This window comes from Cibotium barometz, chromosome 32 (genome assembly GCF_041138505.1).
Source record: "Cibotium barometz isolate CiBa-2024 chromosome 32, ASM4113850v1, whole genome shotgun sequence".
NCBI classification, from domain to species: Eukaryota; Viridiplantae; Streptophyta; class Polypodiopsida; order Cyatheales; family Cibotiaceae; genus Cibotium; species Cibotium barometz.
Window position 1 is genome coordinate 49,632,820 of NC_141077.1, and position 17,081 is coordinate 49,649,900.

Sequence of the window (17,081 nt, forward strand, 5' to 3'; positions counted from 1 at the left end):
CCAAAGTGGGTGCCCAAAGGGGGTGCCCACTTTTAAATAAGTGTGAACACCTAACCTTATAAAATAAACGGTTAGAATAAAAAACATTAAAACAACAAGTGCGACATACTTACCACCTGTTCACATGCACCAAAACTTGTCAGAATACAGAGCAGACTTCACGACTCACTGTGGCAGGCGTCCCCGCTCAGTAAGTAACACGTCAAGCAGGCAAACACACAAATACATGTCATGCGAAAACAGTTTCAAACATGCAAAATATGTGTGCATGTGCAAATAGTAACATGGATATATCTCCCGTTCATGGAACAAGTACAAAATATCTGTCGGCACAAAACTGGCACGACATAAAAACATAAAAACCTGGTCTTCCTATGGAGTGACAGTCCCATAGGTAAGACTCAGTTCCAGGCACGAGTCTCCCTATGGTGTGACAGTCCCATAGGCAAAACACGGCACGAATACTGGCTCTTCCATGGCGTGACAGTCCCATGGATCGAACACAGTCCAGGTCATACACGGGTGGCACTGATCTGGCTCCCGTCCATACGACACCATCCTGCTAACACACAGGTGGCACCAGTCTGGCTCCCGTCCATGTCAGCAAAATACTGGCCTCTTCACATGAGACACCGGCCTGGCCTCAAGTGAATGAGACGCAAAAACTGGAGATGGACCAAATGGTCGGCCAATTGGTGACACCAGCCACCTCTTTTCCTTCTCTTTCATCCGTTGTACGTTTGCCAATAGGCATCACATCCCCTTCTTCTCTCACCTGAACATTCTCCAGAGTGACAACATTCATAACCTTTGCCTTCCCCTTCTCCTCAGCTGTAATTCCACTGGGGCTGCTTGATCCCTGATATCAATACCATAATCATTTGACCTGTCTGGTAGCTGTGAAGGTAGTGGGTACATATCACCACCCATACGCTGAGGCTTATCACAATCTGTACTCAGATGACCAAGCTCACCACAGTTCCAGCATGTAGGAATGAAACGACGGCCCCTACCGCGACCACGTCCATACCCTGCTTGTCCATCTCCCCCCTCATGATTATTGCCACGGCCTCTACCACGTCCACCACCTGTACTTCCCATTAAATTTAAGCTCAAATTCTTCATAACATCAACCATCTGTTTCATATCCTGTCGCAATCCCTCATCAGAACCTGTAGGAACCATAGGTACTCCTTGACTAGCTTGTGGTACCATCTGCATAGCTTGGGCTTTAGTGGGCTTCATCCTCTCAATCACTGCATTCATGGGTGTAGCCTCCACTCTACGAATCTCCGGCTGTGCTACAACTGGAATCATCCCCAGCTGATTCATCTGCTGCTGCAGCTTCCAGTCTTTTGATTTAGCAATTTCTACCGCATCCTCAAAAGACCTGGGCTTCTTCAATTCCACTTTCCAGCGAATACTCCTCTTAAGCCCGGCTACAAACTTGTTTTTCTTCATCATGTCAGGGGGTACCTGGTCTTCCCCTAAAGCCCTGCATAAAGTTTCCCATAGCAAAGAAAATTTCTTCATATAATCATCTAATGATTCAAACTCACCTTGTGTCAGAGCTTGCACCTCATGCCAAACCTTGTCGAGGTCTTTTACCTTCTTGAACCTGTTGCTAAGTGCTGTCTTTAATCCATTCTCCATCATATCAAGACGTGGAACAGCAACCCTCAATGACTCCTCATAAGCCCTGTACCAGGTCCTTGCACCCCCTTTCAAGCAAATGCTCAGTAGCCGCAACACCTGTACCGACTCATTAATGTGGTTGCTTATACATGCAACCTCCATTCTTTCCAAGAAGTCTGCCACATCCTCATTAGGGCTACCATAAAACTCTGGATAAGACATCATTTTCACCCCCAAACTTCACCTCAGATCCCAAGAAAGCACCTTCCTTGAACTCTCAACTTCTAGGGCACACACCCTGATAACTGAAGGAAATAATAGAGCAATCCTCAGTGGGGGCACCAGAAAGATGTGAGGCAGCTCAGAAACACAAGAAGGCCACTATAGCTTGCCGACTCACCACCTTCAGAACACTCACAAGCATAAGGGGCACCACCAGCTTCTCTAGCTGGAAAGAAAAATTTCTCAAAACACCACACAGAAATACCTCAAAAACCCTGTATTCCACAAGATAATGAAAACCCGCACACTTATCCTTAAATAATGCAGATCCCTTTTTTACAAATCAGCTGGCTCCACTCGGCTTGCCTCTCTGAAAGACCCTCTGTCTCCGCCTGCAGCTACCCTTCTCAACTGACCACCAGCAACTCATCCAAGGCCTCAACGGTGGCCTACCAGCCACCTCTGTGCACACCAAAGGAAAAAAACCCGGCCACTGTTCTTTACCTGCTGTCTGACCTTCCAGTCGGCCACCTTCGTATCTCACCAGGTTTTGCAGCTTGACTTTTTCGAAGCGGCCACTTCTTTATTCTCTGGTTCCGCCGTATCACCAGCCAGCAACTACATGGCAGGCTCACCCATACACGTCTTCGCCTGCAGCACCCTAGCAGCAGTCTCTTCGCCTCTTCACCAGTTTGTACAGCCAGCTCAGCTTCCTCCAGTCGCCCACCTCACTTTTTGGCGACCTCCCAGCAAGAGCACCTCGCATCCTTTTCTCTTGGCCGCTCTCCCTAACTTTTTCACCGGCCTGTCCCGCTGCCCCAGTCACCTTTAAGGCCTTCACGTCGGCGTCTAGGCGGCTCCCCTTTGCGCACACCAGCAGCTGCGCTTCTCTACGCCAAGCGGTCAGCACCTTCACTCACTTGGTGCGGTGAGCGTGGACTATACTTGCCCCAGTCACCTTCGCCATGATGGCTTCACCAGCCTGTCGCCAGCCCTTTGACGCCTTCTGTCTATGACAAGGGCGCCTCCCCCATCGCCAACCAGCAGCTCCACACGAGCCTGTTGCCTTTGAACGCCAGCAGCTCATACAGCATCACCTCTTCACGGCGACGAACCTCACAGCTCCCAGTCACCTGCGTTGTTGCGCCCAAGAGTCCTCCTCCTCTACGCGATGGCCACACACGTCTCTTTTCCTTTCTCAGACTTCCCACCTCCTCTGCACCTACAGGAACCTTCGACTCTTTTTCCCACCCTCTCCGCCAGGCTCTAAGAGGCCACCTTTTTTTTCCTTTCTCTCGGCCCTTACTCCTCGAAGCGGCCCCTTCTCTCACGCCTTCTAGAGGTTGAGGTGGCGGCCCATCAAGACTTCCAAGTGGCCATTGGTTTTATTGGCCACTTGTATTACATTTTAATTAATTTTTTTGAGCATTAAAATGATGGTTAGCCACGCTACTCCTCTCTTCTTTTCCTTGTACTTCGGGTTATCACACCCAACCCATAACCTTCCAAAATTATGCGAGAGTTGCCCATAGCCTCATGATCAGCATCATCATACCAAGACGGCCATTCCGAACCTGAAAGATTCTCAAAACTCAAGCATAAAAGCAATTTATATTTTGCTGGCGTCGCCTGAGGGATTTCAACATTTACAGTCTGAATTGAGCTCTCTCCACATAAACCAGCATATCAACATTATTTTCACCAGAAGCTCATCGAAACCCATCATTAATATCCTCATGTTCTTCCACCTCTTATTTACACACATCCCAGACACCTTCTTGACGACTAAAAAGCTCATACAAATAAAAACTCGAAGTCTCCGGCAGCTGTTCCGAAGAAAATTGCATGCACTAAATTACTCCAAAGCCATTCCGTCTGTACACTTGCCAGGGCATTCAGGGCAAAGTTTTATTGCACACCACGCATCCCATATGTACACGGACTCAAAACATCTTTACAGAAAAATGCCTAACAGTAGGCAAGAGCTTTAACCCTTTTTGGGGTGGTCCACATGGCTGCCCCTTTTACCTACCTGCCCACATACCCTAAACTTGGTATGCTACAAGACCTAAACCTATGACTAGTGTCCTACTCTACATCATTCCACATGGCGACTCACAACTGATCAAGACCATGTACTAAGCTTAAACCTATGACTAGTGTCCTAGGTAGAGCCGGGTTCACCTCTACATCATTCCGGATGGTGACTCACACTTGACCAAGATCATGTACTAAGCTTACCACCCGTCTTGCTGGCTAGAGCCTTCTGGTCTAGAGTAAGGTGAGGTCCATTGTTTGAGTTCTTGGAGCTAGAGGCTCTTGGGGTGGACCTTGACTGGGTTTGGTTTCGGCCCTTGCCAGTGGCAGTGGTTGCCTTGGCTACTCCTGGCTGGGAGGTCTTTGGTTGTGCGTCGCCGTATTTCATCTCCGCACTTTGCACAAGAGAAAGTGTCTAATCAAAAGTTTGGGGCTTAAACATGCACATATCCCACTGGATTTGCGTGTCCAAACCATAGAGAAATTGACCTCGTTTGTCCTCATTTAAAGCGATGTTTCTCGAGTCGTTTAAGATAATGAGGCGGTGGAAATAACTTCTTGAGGTAAGTGACAAACTGGTCCCACTCGGATTTTCGTGGTGGTACCGTATGCAATAGTTATGACAAAAAACATATCAGACTGTCTTGCCGAAAACAAAAAAAATGCATCACACCGATGAGAGGTTTCAACCCACAAAATGATATTGATTCAATTTCAAGATGCGACAAGATTAAAAATTGGGATCACAAATGTGATGAGAGAAAGCTTATCGGTGTCCGAGGCATGGGATCCCTTGCCCACAAGCCGGCATGTATCTAGACTAGACGTAGGTAGGAGAGGTTGGGCTAGGCCACATTACTCCAGCTCAAGGTGCTCCCATATAGATGCAATATATTTGGAGCACCCAAGCTCATCTCAAGAGCACCATGTAGGCCGGATAGAAATCCGAAGCCTCACATACACTCCCCTTTTGGAGAGTTTGAAGCCTCTTTCAAGCAATTAATCCTGCACCAAATCATTCCCAACGGGGGTAGAATGTTATAGAACTGTAGAATAAGGTGGCGTGCCAGTTGAAGCATTTTCTCTTCTGGCACCCATGTATAATCCGTCATGGGGCGGTACTTCTGTTTAACATAGAATTCCGGCAAGACGCATTTGAAACTCGATTTCAGAATGAGTTCTGGCTTAAAAGGTGTAGCACCATCCCCAAGCATAGGCACATGGTGACCAAAAACGTGCATCTGGACAAAAACGTTTAGAGCAAATTGATATGGAAAGCATTGTGAATATGGACATTTGCTGGGAGTTCTATTTTGTAAGTCACTCCATTGAAAAATTTGAGGATCCGATATGGACCATAGAACCGGTGGTTGAACTTAGGCGTAAACTACTTAGATAGCTTAGAGTTCCATTACAATAATTCAGTTCATAGTGCTACTGGTTATACGCCTATGAGTTGGCTACCAGCAATGAAGTGATTTCACCATTAGCACTTGCAACTTCAGTGTTGTTTCCGTACGCCGTATGATTGCTTATCGTTCGGTACGATAGCGTACGGTGTCGTACGGTCCAGAATCCGACCATTGTCGCATGTGCACAGTTTTTCGAAGTAGCCGTTTGCGACCTATTTTTGACCATTTTCGACCGCTCGGATGCCCGTTTTGCTCATTTTGGGCCTTGTCATTTGTTGTGGCCCATATGCATAGCCTCTACTATATAAGGCTCAAGCCTTCAAGCCTTCAAGCTGCCTTCAGGCTACTTCTCTATGCTTGCAAGCCTTCAAGCTCTAAGGTTCAAGGCTTAAGAGTCTAACTCTAAGCTCTCAAGCTTCAAACTTCCAAGCTCTCTAGCCCGTCTCTCTCTCTCTCTCTCTCTCTCTCTCTCTCTCTCTCTCTTTGCCCCCCTCTCTATCCTCTATTCCTCTGTCTTCAAGGCTCCATAATCCATTGCCCAAGGGGTGGAGACGGAAGCGGAGGCACCGACGGAGGCGGTGGGAGAGGAAGTATCCTGTGGTGGGGAAATGACCTCATCATGAGCGCTTGAGTTCCTACTTGGGCGGTTGACACCCCTAGTGGCTATAAACATCTCATCGACGATGTTTTGAGGCAATTCCTTGCATGCTGCCACTTGCCCCCCTACCTTTGCAATGCTCTCCTGAAGCCTAGTGAGGCCGCTCACATAAGGCTTGCCATAATATTTGCAAGTCCACCTATAGCATGTTGATCTTTCGGTGGCTTGTGAGACATGGATGGCATGCAGTATGGATGGCATGCTTGCATGAGATTTTTGGGCCGAGGTGTGGAGCATTGTCATTGCCATAATCCCCTTCTATAGGGTTTTGTGCATGACCGACATGGAGGGCCTCTTGGTTCACTTCATGCGAGAGGCCACGGCTGAGTTGCGCGCTTGTTCTTCCGTCGATGAGGACGAGTGCGAATATCTTTTGCACATTGTGGATAGGAGATGGAGGTGGATGCGGTGACCTATCCATGGTCTTGCCGCCTTGCTACATCCGGCCTACAAATCACCCACCCTCTTCACCGACATTGAGTTGCTAGAGGGTCGTGATGCCTTCTTGCCTAAGGCATTGCCAGAGGAGGTATATGGGAAATTCTTGGAGGAGCTCATTAGCTACGATGACCAGAGGGGGGGAGCTGTTGCATATTTGGAAAAGGGAGTATCTTGTGAAACCCCTTTTTTGGTGGGAGACATTCATGCTCAACCGCACCCCCCCCCCCCCCCCCCGGGCGGGGCCGTCGACGGCCACCATCAGCTCTAGATCCAGGACACACTCCACCGCCATCGAGCTACCTTTCCACGTGACATAGCTGAGGGAGACCTCTCGGCCATACTCATTAGCCCTATGGTTGATATTTTGGAGAGTGGTACGGGGAGCTGATGCTGCTCTCGTGTTCCAATGCTCCTAGTACTCCATGGACAGTTTTGTATTACCCCAGCGAGATAGCTATGTTTATGTTTTATTTCTGTTTTATTTTCCATTCCATGATGAGATATGCCATGGACAATCCAAAGTGAACCTTCTCCGGCATCTTCTTTGCTCGCTGAAGTTTTCGCCCCCCCCCCCCCCCCCCCCCCCGCTCGAGCTGCCTTCGCCTTTCCCCGCCTGCTCGCACCCCCCCTCTCCGCCTTCAAGCCTTCACCTCTCCCCGCCTGCTCGCGCCCATCGTCGCCTGTCCCCCGTCTCCTTCGCGCCCCCCGCTCTCCCCTTCCTCCCCGTCCCCCCCCCCCCCCTTTTCGTGCTTTCCCCGCCCCCTTTTGCCCTACGCTGCCCGGTTTTCCGCCTCTGCCTACCGCCCCTTCCCCTTCTGTCTTCCGCCCCTCCCCCTCTGTCTTCCGCCCTTCCCCCTCTTCCCCTCCCCGCTCCGCTTTTTCGTGTAGCTTGGTTCTTGCAGGACCCTCCGTTTTTCGCTTCACCCTTGACTCAGCTTCAAACTCTGATGGAGGTTCCTCCCGTCCCACCTTAGAGGGACTCTTCCGCAGCCCCCTTGCCTGCCCCTGAGGATACCCCCATCGGGCTTTCTCTTTCGCCAGAAGAGGAAGCGAGCCTCGCCGCAGAGGTGGAACGCATTCAGGCACACTCCACCATCTGCCGTATAGTTGGCACTCGCCCCAGCAGAGGGGAGATCCGGGATCTTCTCCAGGCCCGCCTTCTTGCAGATGTGGGCAAGATCTTGGACGTTTAGTTACTAGGCCGCGGACACTACCAGATTGAGTTCGAGACAGCCCAGAGTGTGGCCCAGGTCCTAGCCATGAGTCCCCTTGACATTAGGGGTGCTCGGGCCTTCTTCAGACATTGGCAGCATGGTTTCGACCCAGCAGCGGCCGAGCAGGAAGAGCGCCTATTCCATGTCACAGTTTGCTTTCCTGGACTTCGCCACGAGTACCTTTCGCTCCTTTCTAGGATAGGATCATGGGCTCGGTGCTTGAGACTGGCCCCACAGCAGCTTCAGTGGTGGCTAGAGCAACTGGCCTGCCTTTGGTCAGAGTTTTGGTTCCTGACATCTCCTCCCTACAGGTTTTTGGTTTGGCTTCGGGAGCATTGATCAATTGGCGCAAGACAGTGGCTTTTTGGATTAGTAGCGCTCCCGCTCCGGCATGGAGCCCAGACTCGGGTTTTAGATGGATTCCTCCTGGCACAGCAGTGCGGTATCTGGGATGCCACATTGGACTTGATTTGTCACTTGAGCAGCAGATCGCCCCGCTTCTTCTGAGCATTCGGAAGAAGCTTTTATATTGGAGTACAGCTCGGCTATCCTTGGCTGGGAGGGTGGTGGTGACAAATCAGGTGCTTTTAGCGACTATGTGGTACATCACGTCTTGCTGGATCTTCTCGAGCTCTTGCATTAGCCAGGTACAGAAGCTGATCAGGAACTTTCTTTGGTCTGGGCGGGATGGTCAGCCGGCCCGGGCTAAGGTTGCTTGGGCAGTTATTACTCTTCCGCTGGCCCAGGGGGGCTTGGGCATTATAGATCCAGCTGATCAGAGTAGAGCCTTGTTGGGGAAGCTTATTGTTCGGGGGTTGCTTCCAGGCGCGCTGAGCCTTGGAAGGAGCTTCTTTTTTAGCAGCTGTAGGCTAGAGCTCCCCCAGCAGGGGGCACTTGGGCACCAGAGATACGGTGGATCTTCATAGAGATGAGGACACGCCTCAGTAGAGGATGGGAGGACAGATTTGCCTTGAGTATCCTGCGAGCTTGGGAGTTGCAGAGACCGGGGCTTTCTCAGAGACCTCCCACTTGTGATGAGGAGCGGGCCAAACAGCCGCTCATCTGGAGCCCCGTGGTATGCACAGAGCAGGGTCATATGCTGGGTTCTCGGCCTCGTCTAGCCTGGGGTTCATTGACGGCAGGCCTAGCATGCAGTTTTGGAGATTGGCTGGCCTTTTGTAGTCTCCGGCAGGAGATCCAGGCGGAGAGGCTGAGTCACTTTAGAGGGGGGCTGATTATGAGGGATGACATTTAGGAGGCACTCATTGAGGAGTGGTTCACGCCTTTCGAGCCAGCGGCCCCACGGTGGATGGGAGCCTTACAGAGTTGGAGATCCTGATTGCTGTCAGAGCTTGCACTGAGGATGGTAGATGCCTCTACTATGAGATACATGATGAGGGCAGACTTCAGAGAGTGGAGGCGGAGTCGCCTTTGGTTGCAGAGTGCATCTTTCAGAGGATACGGGTAGTGGCCGCCGCTTCTCGGAAGTGGCATATTGATCTAGACCCTGCAGATGTGGACTCTGATTGGCGCATATGGGCATATGTTGTGCGCCCCATGGCCCGGCGCTCCAGTGGGACCCTGGCGAGTACGAGTGGCATGATCCTTATGCGTCCCCCGAGGCCACAGAGATCACCTTTTTCTAGTATACTCTCTGGTTGGGGAGGCATATTTTGACTGCGAGGAGGATGGTCTCTCCAGCTGCATTGGAGCATTGGCGGCTATTGGGACTCTCACAGGAGTTCCTGGAGGATTTTTGGACGAGGCTCTGGGCTGGCCGACAGGCACGCAGGATCTCGGCTTTCCAGTGGCTGGTTGCCCACAGGGGCTCTGCAGTTGGCACTTGGCTTGTCTATAGTGGCCTTCCGCCGGCCTGCGTCCAATGCGGCCATCCATTGGAGACACAGAGGCATTGCCTATGGGATTGTCCATAGGCGCAGCAGATTTGGCTGAGGATGCTGCGCATTTTTGCCCCCCTCTCTACAGAGGGCATGTATACGTGGGGAGCCGCTGCTTGGTCGACTTCGTCAGGGCCAGCTATGGGATACGAGACGGAGCAGGACAGCCAGGCCATCAGATTCATTAGGGGCCAACCTCGCCTTGTTCCTTCACCGGATTTCTCGACAGCCGGCTGGACACAGGAGAGGGATTTACGATGGGAGCTCCTCAGCAGTCTCACCATATGGTTCACCTGGAGAGCCCGTTGTTTCAGGGCCTTTGAGGGGAGACTGGAGCCACCAGCAGAGACTGTTTGGGCTATCTGGCAGGAGTTGATTCACACCCTGCGAGGACAGTATGACCGCATCCGGGGCGGCTCGGATCGAGCTATCTTGCGGCGACAGGCTTTCCACACCACTTGGCGCAGCGGCCCTTTCTATACTCTACACGCGGGTACTCCCCGCTGGCACTACAGGTGACCGGTTTGGATTTCCGCCCCTCCTATTGTATGATATAGCCTCTCAGTTATTTGTACTTTTTTGCACCCAGGGAGAGTCTCCCTAGCTGCCTTGATTGGATCTCTGCTCTGCCTTCTTATGAGCAGGAGAGGATTTTGTAGCCCAATGGGCGTTTTTTTATAACTAATGAAAGGATCTTTTCTCGGAAAAAAAAGAAAAGAAAAGAGATATGCCATGGACATTATTGTATCGCTTTGGTCTCATAGGCCCATTGAGTCTTTAGTAGACGCTTAATATATCTCTTTATTTCTTTCTTTGTTTCTCCCCACATCTCTCCTGCACTCTTATCTCCGCTACATTGTGCAATCGTTAGTAACCAAGGTGCTGAATATTCGTTATCAAAGTATAATCATGTCTATAAGCTTTCGCATGTTACAGTGGTATCATAGCTTTGCCTTTTGGTAAAGAGATTCGGCCAAGAAAAAAAAGGGAAAAAAATCGCTTGTGTGGTTGGTTTTCAAACACTGGTTGCACTCCCATTCCGGTGTGACTCATGTCCCTCGGTTTATAGTCTCCGGCGTGAGGAAGTGATCTCTATAGAAGTTCTTCTTCGTTGGGAGCTCCGGAGGTATGATACATGTGCGATTGGTGTAAAGGCTGAAAAGATCTAACCGGATAACCCGGTTGGTATCCTCGTGAGAGAGCCAGAGAAAAGGGGAGTCCAAACTGTATTGAAGGTGTGGTAGGCGGTCCATGCGGAGCCCATATACTGAGAACCAAGTGGAAACTAATGCATACCATAATCAAGAGTGGCCCTCAAGTGCTAGCTCTCTCGAGGATTCTAGGGCAAGCCTTGAGTACCTGTGGGGATCTTTGTGACTAATGCGATGGAGGTATGTGACTGTCTGGAAGAGTGCATCCTCCACCATCGAGGTTGCAGCAAACTCTGCCTGGATAATTTGGTGTGGGACTAATGGTTTGCTGCAGATCATAGGGGAGAACATCATGACTTGGAGCCTCTCAACTCACTGCCAATTTTCATTGGATAAATCTGGCCCCCAGAAGGTTGCTCCATACATCAAGGCAAGCGAGGGTGTCAAAAAGCCAATCCTTCGACCTAGGCTCCTGGAAATGTGTTTGGAAGCACTGCTGCTCAAGTAAGCTCAAGGCTGCATATCCCCGTGTCACTGTGGTATGTGCTGCGGGAAGCATGGTGAAGCGTGGACCACTGAAAGTGACACCAAGGTAGACATAGGATGAGACAATCTTCATAGGATCCCCTCTATATGTGAAGCTCAATCTGGATGTGAAGGGGCGAGAAGTATTGAAGACCATTACCTTGGTTTTACCAAGGTTAAGAGAGAGGTCCCATTGAGTGCAAAAGTCTTGTAAGGCATCCGTCTGTCTTTGAAGCCCCTTGACTGAATTTGAGAGGAGGATGATGTCATCTGGATAAAGTAGTATGGGGATCGATATGCCTGCCAGTGTGGGACTAGCCCTGCCTAATCCATCAATGAAGCTCGAGCTCTCATGAATGTAGAGGCCAAAAAGAGTGGGTGATAGAGGGCAACCCTGATTCACCCCAATAGTGCTGGATCATGGGGCTCTCACTCGTCCAACGACGAACTCATAGAGGGCCATGATGCTTCAAACCATGTCAGATGGGACTCCGATCTCTTGTAGACGGTGTAGGAGGTGAGCTCAAGATACAGTATCAAAAGCTTTGCGGAAATACACAAAGTAGCAGTAAATCCTCTAATTTCGTGCTCTACCCTCCTCGATGATGGCACGGATGGTGAAGATGTGGTCAAGGGTAGAGTAGCTCCTCCAAAAGCCTGCCTCTCTTGAGGCTCTGCATCCTTGGCTCTTTGCAAATGAACTGAGATCCGCCTCTACCACCGATCCATATAGTTTGGCCAATGTGTGGCCAATCATGATCGTCCTGTAATTATTAGGATCAAGTGGATCTTCGGCTTTGAGGGTGGGGCCGGGGGGTGATGGTGTTCCTGGACCAAGAGGGTGGAAAACCTTCACAAAGGGTTCTATTGAACATGTAGGCTAGTAGGGGCACCAGGGTATCATCGGCATGCGAGATGTACTCGACAGTGAGTCCCTTGTGATCTTGGGCTCGTCCATTACGTAATCTACAAATGGCCTTGAGGACCGTGCCCTTTGTGGAGAAGGTGGAGGTGGTGGGGGTAGGGGTGGTTGATGGGGGATATGATAGAGGGAGCGTGCATAGGAGTGCCATGTGTTCGGGTAGGTGATAGGTGTGGGGGGGCGATGTTCTCGGAGTTTCCTCTAGGCCTCTTTGTAGTTCAGTCCTAAAAAAATAACTCCAGTTTCTTGCTTAGAACTCCAGTTTCTTGCCTCTTTCCTAGCGTAGAACTCTAGTTTCTCGCTTTGGGTGAGCCATTGAGAAATCAGTTGTGCTTGGCGCTTCGTGATTTGCCCAAGCCATACCTCATGCTTAAGACGGGAGCGTCATCATACCAACAGTTTTGGGGCATGGAACCGCAAGGTGGCTTGGTGGTAGACCGCCACGTGGTGCAGATGAAAGAAGTGGTGGTGGATGTGTAGAGGATGGTGGTGAGTTGTGATGTGAGGGTGGATAGGGAGACAATAGATTCCACATCTTGTAGTTGGTGGTAGATGTAGTTGGAGTAAACAAGGTCAAGCTCGGGATCAAAAAGGACATGGGTGTAATGTGAGATGGGGGGTGGTGGCGGAGGGACAGGTGGTGTGCAGGTAAGAGTGAAAGAGAGGTAGGCATGGTTAGCTTCAAAGGGGGGTGGCGGGATGGAGAAGTTGGGGAGAAGGTGTGCCCGGAGATCCCATAAGGTAGTCCACGGTGCTAGTATCTCCTGAGTGAGGGAAGGAGGTGAGGGCGTCGGAGGAGGGCCATCGGGACATTCCGTTATAGATGACGAGACCATGTGCAACTCCCAGCTCTAAGAAATATCTCCCATATACTATGACCTGCTCATGGTCCTGTGATGATCTGTGCAGCCCTGTGTTAGTGATGTCCAGCTTTGTTGTCCATATCGAGTAGTGGGACCTGCTGACTTCCCGTTCTGGCGTTAAAAGTCCGGGAGCAGGAGGACTTCCCCTAGTTGAGAAATGAAATGATATATTAACGTCTCTAAGAGGCCATGATGGCCTATGAGACCAAAACTGAGAGTACATCTGAAGTTGGTGCCTCATCAAAGAGAACAACCAAATGAAACTGAAAAGTACAATAAACTGACTATCTTATAGTTATAAGAACTGTAAGTAAGACTCCTAGATAATATTGAGTAGAAAATATTGGAAAATGTATATCAGTTGAAGTGCTGCCCTCTCCTCAGATCATATATTTCCGCCATGGGGCTGTCTAGAATGGAGAGGTTGTAGAAGTGAGGTAGGCGCCTCCGATGCCAAGCAATAATGGCTCTGATCTAGCGATGGTGGGGATGTCATGGTCGGGATCCTGGTGGGTGTGGCCGACGAGCAGGACATAAGACGACTGCTCTATCAATAGTGACTCCCTGGGAGCGTGGTTGGTGTCCTGATGGCTCGATGGAGGAGGTATCAGGAGGTGTGTGGGTTGGGCTTGCTGGTGCTAGTGCTGAAGAAATCTGTCATGATCCTCGTACCAAATTCCTTTGACGCCTCTAACAACCTTGCTCATGGTAGGCAAGAGCCTTAATCCTTTTTGGGCTGGCCCACAGGGCTGCCTCGTTTACCTACCTGCCCACATACCCTAAACCTGGTATGCTAAAAGACCTAAACCTACGACTGGTGTCCTAGTCAAAGCCCGGTTCACCTCTACATAATTCCAGAGGGTGACTCACAGTACGGACTGACACTACTTCATGTGTGGGACTTGCACACGTGACCAAGACCATGTATGGGTCTTGTACACTAGACCCTGGACACTTAAGAGTGGAACCGTGGATGACTCGTCCTAGACTGGGGCTCACTAAGGACCAATTACCACTCTAGGTTTTGCATCTGTTGTACAGACATGTCCATGTGGTATCCAAGTGCGGGATGCACGTGACATTTGCACACAAAGGGGGCTCTCAGTCAAGCTTGAGAAAACCAAGGTTATGGTATTACACACCTCCTACCTAGTTGCAAGCCGTAGTACGTACAGAGATTACTTACATGGGTAGCAGGGTTGAGGTGGTGCACTCATATGTCTATCTTGGAGTACCTTCACTAGTCGACGCTTCTCTATGAAATAAGTAGCAAAGGATAGACTCACTAGAGGATATGCAACTACACACTTTTTTTTGGGGGGTGAAATCCACTCTTTCATTATCATTAAAATGTACATGCATGGCTGTTCCGGAGTGGGACAACCAGTATCAAAAAGCTAAAAATAGTGATAAAACACTTCCAGCTGAGGCAAGGAAAGCTGTCCAAGGAAATAAGCACCTTGAAGAGTCTGAAGCAAAGAACGACGAAAATAAGCATAAACATCCATCGAGGTATGCTGAAATAACTGGGTGTTGTGTGTGTGATATATGGTCCACAGAGCCCAGTAGCGGCACTAGGAGAAAAACTGAGCATAATCAGAGAGGGAAGCAAATCTACCAAAGAGCCATAATTGCCTGCCAAAAGTGAGCCTGGGAAAACGAGCATGGAGCAGAGCCGTCAAACGAGCAAAAAAATCACGAACAGTAGGACAGGACCATAAAAGATGCAGCACATTCTCACGTGGATGCGAACAAGTCAGACAAACGGATGAAGCAATTCGCTTGACAGCCAACAGAGAACCCACTGGGAGTGCACCCACCAAACACCGCCAAAGGAAAACCAACTGCTTCAAAGGAAGTTTACTGTTCCAGATGCGATGAAGACAAGTCTTCCCATGCAAGAGACTTGTCCAAGCACCATAGTCAATTACCATGCTCGTGAATCCATGGCTGCAGGAGAAGAATGCGATAGGCATTTCTAGCTGTTAGATCCACAAAGGAAGAGGAGGAAGAACCTGGGAACCCATGATCAAACCTCCAATCTAGGAGTGGGAGAGTAGATAACAAAGGCGGAAAATTGTGGCGTATAAGACTTTGATAGTCCTTGGTAGGCAACCAAGGGTATACATGCACCAATTGCGTCCCAAAGAACAAAGGGGATTTTTCTAAAAGCTGTTGTTTGTATTGAGCATCTGTGAATATAACCTCATAGAAGCCTCTGACCGCCTTGTAGCATCCCGCAACAACACAACCTTTAAGCAAAGATTTCAACCATTGTGCAACATCTGCATTATCAGGCATGCGTCCGGGGAAGAATAATAGAACAGCTCACTGAGCCAAACTCATAATAGGTGCATACAACACTTGCCCTAGAACAGAAACACGAAACTCAGGCACATGCTCATCTCCCCATGCTTGATTGATCTCATAAAAACCCTCGTGAAAAGTATCAGCAAAGGACTGCAGCTTAGTATTAGCACAACAGTCCTGTCCTTCATCAATAACAACCTGATGACGCTTGAGATCACCTCTTATATTTCCGAATTTCCATGACTTGAAAAACCCACACACAGAAACGCTGCTATACAAAACACACACACACACACACACACACACACACACAGCCACAGCACACACAAACACAAGATGAGAGGCTGGGCAGAACCAGAAGCGAAGACCAATAAACCTGGCGAGGTAGGGGACTCTGTAGGAGAAGTATTTGACGGCCAGCAGATGCAGACAATTGCCAACAGGCAGGTATATGTCGGCTGCAGAGAAGAAGTGGGCGACGGCCAGGATGAACAAACAAATTGGCAGCTGCGGGCATGTAGGGTTTAGCACCAGCAAGCGTGTAGGGTTCAGGGTCAACAGGCAGGCAGGAAGAAGCGCCAGGAAGAGGACAATGTTCAGCAGCACGCAGGTAGGGTTCACGAGCAGATGAGCAGAGCAACGAGTGACCAGGCTTGACACACACACACACTTTTTTTTTTGGTAAAACTAGTTGAAATTGCATTATATCATAAATGTACAAAAGGGTTTGACATCAGGAGGATGTCTAAACCCTAGAACTTAAAAACAGCAGTAAAAAAGTTCTATGCAAGATCAGGGCAGTGCTCAAGAAAAGAGCCTATGCCCTATCCATCAGAAACAGTAAAAGAAAAGCTGAACACAAGAAACATCCAAATCTCCCTCATGCACGGCATCATATAAGGACTGCCGCAACGAGGCTCGGAAGAACTCATAAGGGTGCTGAAGGGGTGAATTCAGATATGTATGATTTCGCTGTAGCCAGAGGGTCCATAAGGCCCAGTATCTGATCCAATGGAAGAAAAGAGAATACTGTGACAAAGAAGCTGATAAGGTGCCAAACATCCAGAAAAACTTGTAGAACCTGTGTGCAGGAAATCTGAGAGATAAAAAATAGGAGATCTTGTCCAGAAGGTTTCTGGAATATGAACAAGACCACAATAAATGCGGAACACTCTCAGTAGTATGATGACATCTTGGACAAATAGGAGAGGCAATCCTTCTTTGAGCCAATTTCACTCCCACTGGAAAAATACCGACAATGCATCTCTAGAGAAAGAGTCTCTGTTTCAATGGCATTTTCAACTTCCATATCAATGTCAGTTTTGCTTTCCACCAAGCTAAAGACTTATCCAGATGCCAAAGAGAATTAGCATGTTGAGCAATCCATGGAGGAGGTAATATCAATCGATAAGCCTGTATAGAAGTCAATAGATGCAAAGATTTGACACACACACACACACACACACACACACACACGTGATCACACACTATGCAACTACACACACACACACACACACACACACAAAAAAATGCACACACGGCTAATGATTGATCCTGTGGCTTCTCTTGTTAAAGATGTGAAAAATCACAGCTATGCCTAAAGCTCTATAACCTTTAAATTATTCACTAAGTGTGTATAAATATATGCGTGTGTGTGTGCATTTCTATCAACTGCGCTCACAGCATAGTCAGGAGTCAGGACTTGGCCTCGTCTATGAATTCTCAAGGCTCATTTTTATATTGGCTACCATAGGGAGTCTTGGACCTGTCTGCAGGTGGATTATCACCCTCAT

General features: G+C 49.3%; 1 protein-coding gene across 4 annotated transcripts in view; it reads left to right on the top strand.

Annotated features, from left to right (window-relative positions):
- LOC147620300 (phosphatidate phosphatase PAH1-like) overlaps positions 1–17,081 on the top strand; it is a 98,734-nt gene that overhangs the window by 79,184 nt on the left and 2,469 nt on the right. The window lies entirely within an intron of this gene.